Source organism: Frieseomelitta varia, unplaced genomic scaffold (assembly GCF_011392965.1).
Source record: "Frieseomelitta varia isolate USP_RPSP 00005682 unplaced genomic scaffold, Fvar_1.2 scaffold_2, whole genome shotgun sequence".
In the NCBI taxonomy this organism is placed as follows: Eukaryota; Metazoa; Arthropoda; class Insecta; order Hymenoptera; family Apidae; genus Frieseomelitta; species Frieseomelitta varia.
The window spans coordinates 80,283-86,290 of record NW_025109749.1 but is presented as its reverse complement, the minus strand read 5'-3'; the positions used below and the strand labels follow the sequence as shown (position 1 = coordinate 86,290).

The 6,008-nt window shown below is 34.1% G+C and overlaps 1 protein-coding gene across 3 annotated transcripts in view; it reads right to left on the bottom strand.

Moving 5' to 3' along the window:
* LOC122526855 (BAI1-associated protein 3) overlaps window positions 1-6,008 on the bottom strand; it is a 104,388-nt gene that overhangs the window by 62,223 nt on the left and 36,157 nt on the right. The gene's annotated exons all lie outside the window — the stretch shown is intronic.

The following is a 6,008-nucleotide window of genomic DNA, read 5'->3' as shown; positions in this document are numbered from 1 at the left end:
AAATTTATTAATTTCAGGTGAAATTCAAATTATAATATTAATAGCATAAATTTTTATATTAAAATATGTTAGAATTAAATAATGAACTAGGATTAGATACCCTATTATATTAATTTAAGAATAAAATTTTTATAATTGAATGTTGAATCATTAAAATAAAGTTATTTAGAAGGCCTTTTAATCTTTTTTTAGGGAAACTTGTTATTTAATTTGATAATCCACGATAGGCATGGATTACCGAATTGCATGGAGAAATGGTGTGATATCCGGCGATATTCTCGCGTGTTCACGAGGGATAAAAATTAACAAGCACGCAGAGATGGAATTAGGATTTTCAGGTGGTATTTGCCAAATAGAGGAATTAATATTTAACGGGAGAATTAATATTTCCAAACTAATAAAAAAATCTTATTTTCGTCGTGACATACTCATCTCGTGTAATTTCATTTTAATTTTCGTTGAAGCTCTGCTTTCAGCGATGTAATTTTACATTTTTTGTTATATCTAGTTCGAAATTATTAATCTTGTTATATTTGTGTACTTTTTCGGGCGAGTGATATTTTTTGTAATATTTACTTCTACTTTGACTAATAATTATTTACAATTATTTTTACACAGACGATTTAAAGAAATTTAAATTGATTATTAGGGTTAATAAAAATAAAAATTTTCAATATATCCGTTATATTGTAGGATGCTTGAGTTGATAAAACTGAAAATTATCTCTGTAAATCGAAGCAGGCTACCATCATTCGACAAGAAAGTTTCTTGGAACGCGATAAGTTACGCGAGTTTTTACTCGAAATTGAGGAAAGTTCGAAGATGGGTTTTGTCTGTCACCATTAAGATCGCTCGAGATATCTTTAAGTTAGCCTTTCAGGGAAAATTGCATTGGCATAACAATTTGATCCGCAGCAACTGCCTTTAAAGATACCAGAAAATCTCAAAATTGTCGTTACAACATCGTAAAATAATCGCGTGAATTTCCCTCCGTTGGTAAAAACGAATTTTCAAGTAAAAATTTTTTTTTCACAAAATTTCTGCGCGCAAAGAATTTAATTCTTCATGCTTGATTTCGAGCGCACGCTCCTCGCGCAGAATAAAAAATCCGTGGTTCGCGCGCGTCGCGCAAATCGATAAACTGACAGTTTAACATTTCCGGAAATTTCGTTCGACGATGCGAAGTGTTACGGGGACAGTCCGCCGTTCTATCCTTTTTAGAAATTTAAATTCAAGTCGAAGAAAGTTCAATGCGACGTATAAAATACGATTATTTAAAAAACGCTGTTCCGTTTTAACCTTTCGCCGAAATTTACGAAATTCTCGCTGGCACTGAACTTTTGTAGAATATTTTTGAAACATTTGCGATAACTAGATAATTCTTTTCAATAATTTAAAATGGTTAAAGTTTCACAAAGCTTGAATTGAGATATTTTAATGTATTAAATGTTGCGTATGTCATAACACAATATTAATACATTTAATAACACATATAGTACAATAATATATTTAATATATTAAATGTTTGAGTGACGCAAACGAAATTAACGAACTAAGAAAAGATGAAATTAATTACTGTCAAGTAAATTGATTGAAGAATTATAACATTTTTATCGTAGCCTAAAATAGTAAGAAAGATAATAGGTATGAGCACAAACGACCCATTCCCCTTTGCAGCATGATATTCCTTTACAAAGAATATTAATACATTATTTTCATTATCGTCCTTTACAAATCTCATCAAAGCTCGGAACAGTAACAAAAGGACATACAAATATAATAGAGTCTGTGTGTAAACAAAACATTTTTCTTTGCACTGTAACACGATATTCCTCTAGAATATTAACGCAACAGACTTCACGTCACGTTTTTTCAAATCATCGTTTACAAATTTCATCAAAGTGAAAAAAAAGGAGCACGAACGACCTATTTTCCACGATATTTATCTATAGAGGATAAGTATCTAACCCGCTCAATATCATTTTCTTCATCTTGTATCGTTCGCAAGTGATTTCAGCATTGATCCTCTCTCCCCTCGGTTATTCTCTGTCTTTCACAAATCACTCCAACAAAGTCACATCGGTAGAGGGGGCCAGCGAAGTTCAATAAATTTCGGTGTTCCTCGTTCAGGAATGACCTAATACCTCGTGAACGACGACGAGGTTACCGCGCGAAGAACACAGTGGGCTTGGTTCGAACGCGTACGCACGCAGCTTGATCGATGTCCACCGCTTCCCGGAGAATGGAAACAGGACTAGTGGTAGACCCTAATGGGGGTAATGGCGCGAGGGAAAGGGCCTGGCAAGAAATATGGCCGCTTGACCATGCCGAGATAAAAGGATTCTTACGCTTACGATTCAAGGAATCGTCGTTTCTCGATCGCCACGACCTTTCGACCCCTCAACCTTGTCAAGGATTCCCGAATTCCCGCCAGTTTTAGAAAATTGACCCCAAGTCACATTAAACTCAACGACTGTCGACAATCGTTCAAAGATTTTCATTTTCATGGATTTGTAAAATATCGTCGTCTGGGATTTTCCCGGGACTTTCAACGGTGTTTCTTCGACTTTTATTTCGAAACAGTTGCCGAGGACAAATTTATGGGACACTTTGGCGCACGTTCTGACGAATTTTAAGAGGTGAAGATTGAAGAATTGAGAATCAACGTGCGTTGTCCTGGGGTTCTCATACTTTTCGTGTTTTTTTTTCCTCTTTTTCTCTGAGAGTTTATATTATTTATTATTTTTAGCTTTTCCAACGAGCACCGGTGGCGACTTGTGTTTGATTTTTAAATATTTAATTTTCTATTTTGTGTTGTACATTCTGCTTGATTAGTAATGAAAAAGAAATGAAAACTGAACTTTGGTAATAATTTAATGCTAGTATTACAACAATGTAAAAGTTTAAGTGAGTGACTATAAGAAAACAAAAATTGAGCAACATGAGTTTGAATTGCTAATGCGATGCCAATAAGGAGGAAATTGGGATTAAATATAGCGGAGTGCATTGTTAAAGAAAATTTTGGGAAATCAGAAGGCTTGAAAAGTGAAATTGATGAGAATGATAAATTACAAGTGGCAAACGAATTGACGAAGCTTAGAATGCACGTTGATGTTAGACGATATTAACGAATGTTAAATTTATTCATAGGAAAGCAATGATCCAAGTTTCGATAATACTTGAATTACTTTCTCCCAACACTGCCTGCCTATTTGACGCAATATTCAATCAGCGCTCGTAAATATTAACTTTCTTTTTCTCCAAGACTCCGGAATTATATACTCAACGTGCATTCGCTGAAAATTAAAAATGTTTGAACTATGTTGACCTATTTCACGTCCCTCTGATTTTAATTATTTCCTCTTGCGAAACTGGCTCGGCGAAAAGTGATATCTAATCTTTTTGTGAAACTCGCCCGTGTAAAATAATATCTAATCTCTCTCTCTCTCTCACACTCTCTTTCAATAATGTAATTATTGTTGACACATTTTCCACGTATAATATTCCCACGCGAGAGCATAGGAAACCCCGCTGAGAGCAGAGAGTCACGAGAAAATCCTTTTTTACCTTGTCGTTTCGTGGACGGAGATCCACCCCAACAAAGAGAGTAAATTTCACCCAACGACAGGCTGGTTCTCCTTCCCCCACCTCCCTTTGCTGGAAATTTTTCATGACATTGGAATTCTGGGACAAACTCTCGCAACGCTATTGCTTTCAAGCATGGATTAAATGTCGCATTAAACATTAATATGCATTTCAAAAGTTTCGTATAACGTTTTTAAACAATATTACAAAGTTAAAAACAAAATGCTAGAATACTCATCTAGTGTCTTAACAATATTAAAAAATTAAAAACGAAACACTGAAATAGATTCTTGAACGAAAGCTGACAACGTATTCTGTTTCGTTTTAGATTTTATTTAAGAATCTAAAAAATCTCTTTCATTTCGTCGAAATTTTCGTATTTAAAGCTGCGATTTGATCTCGTTTGTTACAGTAAATTAAAAAATTCCGTTGATATTATTACACAAAGAGGAAAAAAACAATCTTTATCCACAGATTTGATTGAAAATTATTTAAATTTTTAGAAATGTACCATTACGAATCTGAGATTTTCACGAAGAATTATTTATCGTGTATTATTCATTGCAATTAACCCAGTTTCAGTATTAAGTCACGTGATGAATTTAGTTATCCTTTCTTCTATTCTGCTATCAGCGAATCTGCCCAAGCAAAAACAAAGACTTCCCGAAAAGATCACGACTTTCTTTTCTTTTTTTGTGACTGTGATGAAAATGAAAAAAATTAAGCTGTGCCAGACAGACTATGCGCAATTCGGTTCTCGCGCCGAGACAATATCAGGTTAGATTAGAAAATGCAAAATACGATCTTTTAATCAGTGCAATTTAATCACGAAAACGCGAAATGAAGCCTTCAAGCTGCACGAGCATTCGGATACGAGCGAACCGGATTTATTTCGGAGAGAAAAGACCAAGAAGAATGGGGCAAAATTGCGACTTGAAAAATCTCGATACCAGCACTCCACTTGTAATTCTCTTCTTTTGCTACGTTCCATATACCACATACTATATATATATATATATATTTGAACGAAAAATTTTAAGTTATATACAAAATCGAAAAGATCCTAATAAATTGTTATTTAAAGGGTTATTTCAACCTTTTAGTGATATATTAATAATTAATTTTTAAAGAAATATTTTATTTAAGATTAAATAAAATATTCTATTATAGACCAATATTCATATTTTTTTTATCACCAGTATTATGATTAATTTATCCATGAATTTATGTAAATTTAAATATAAAATATAGGATAATTTTTTTATTATTTATTTTAAGATTAAATGTTTATCCATACCTTTGATATATATATGTATATATATAACGTAACGTTATATTACAAAATCTCTCTGGAAAGTGATTTTGGATATCTGTAATGTGTAACAAAATAATTAATTGTAACAACACGATTGATCGTTTGCTGAGTACTACACAAGCGTAGAGAAACTAACAGTCTGTGTTTATTTGTTTGTGCAAGACATACTAATTGAATGCGATACTGTCGTCGTGTGGATTCGAACGTTGTTTGTAGTTGATGACTTGTGGTCCGTTTGGATAAGAATGATAACTAATTTGGCAATTATTGACGTCTATAATTGAAATTCACTCGTATCATTAATTTTTATAGACTTCTCTAGATACTTGATCTTCGTTGATCTTCAATTTTGAGGAGGATTTACTCGATGGTAGGTTAGGTTCAATTATTATTATCAACTTAATCAAAAACGTTCCCGCTTTGAAAAATTGCGAAGAAACAAAATTCAGCGAATGACTGAAAATGCTTAAATTAAATTAAAGTTCTCACATTTAAAGTATCAGTAATACTTTAAATATATACGATCATTTGCGAGCAATCTTCACTTACGATTCGAACAAAAATTCGTGTTCCTCCCGTCAGTTATGAATCGTCTTAATCATTTCTGCAACCAATCAATCAAACTTCACATAACTGAATTAAAGTTTAATTATATTGAAATTAAAGTTTCCCACGAAAATTATTCTAAAGAAAACTATTACTCGCTAATGTGACAATTCGTTTCTCTTTCGCTCGTATACTTTGCCCCCAACTTGCCCCCAGCTGCGTGATCCTGTCTATACGATTTCTCAAGTCAGTTCGAATCGAATTAGCGATTGCTCGAGAGACGATGATAACACGGTTGCATCGGTTGTCGGTGCTTTCGAGAGCTCTTCCAGTGAGTTGGTGGGCAAGCTTGGCTTGGTGGCCGCGTGCTTTTCCTCGCTAATCACCCGCCACGATGTCAACAACCGTGGCGAGAGCTTCTCAACCGTCCCTTCGACCTCCGTGAAACATCTTCAGTTAGTGGAAACGCTTTAAGTTTGGAGAACCTGGCCGCGAGAGTTCTCCTTTATATCCTCCGCTCGAGATTCGAACGCCCGTTTCTAACTCTTACGGTAACTCTTAA